Here is a 658-nt window from a genome sequence, read left to right on the forward strand (position 1 = left end):
GGCACCGAGCGTGGCGCCGGGGCGTATGCGTGAACTTTCAGCCCTTGCGGCGACCTGGGGGGCGGTCGCGTGACGCCCGCCTGACGCGCCGCCGCCTGTCCCACTTCCTATCTTGCCGGCGGGGGCAACGGGCCTCAGGCAGCCGTGCAGCGGCTGCGCCCGCTCGGCCTCAGCCTCGCAGGCGCGGCTGCGCACCAACCATGACCGCTCAGCCAAAAGGATGACTCAGCGCCATCGCGCACGCCTCCTTGGAATTGATTGGGGATCATTGCGCCATTTTGTTAGCGGACTAACCATAGGCGGAATGGTGCCGCGCGCTAGACTCGGCGTCAATACAACAATTTCTGTACTGCTGTGGCGGTCATCGCTGACTTGGCGCTGCGCTCGGCAATGTCTGCTGGATTGGGTTTCCTGGATTTCATTTTTGGCGATGAGTAGCATGATTGCAGCCAAGCGGACGGTGCAGAGTGGTGGTGTTGCGTGCAACAAGATGTTGAGGCGCCGCAACAGCGGGTGTGAGCACCGACAAAGCTTTCTGCAAGAGGTGTATGAGTGGCTCGGAGATGGCGAAGCGATCAGCGAGTGGGCTCTGACATGGCGAGCGGTTACAAAGCATGTGTTTACACAGTGGGGGGGTGATGGGGTGGGGGTCTAGGCG

The sequence above is a fragment of the Monoraphidium neglectum genome, assembly GCF_000611645.1.
Source record: "Monoraphidium neglectum strain SAG 48.87 unplaced genomic scaffold scaffold02939, whole genome shotgun sequence".
NCBI classification, from domain to species: Eukaryota; Viridiplantae; Chlorophyta; class Chlorophyceae; order Sphaeropleales; family Selenastraceae; genus Monoraphidium; species Monoraphidium neglectum.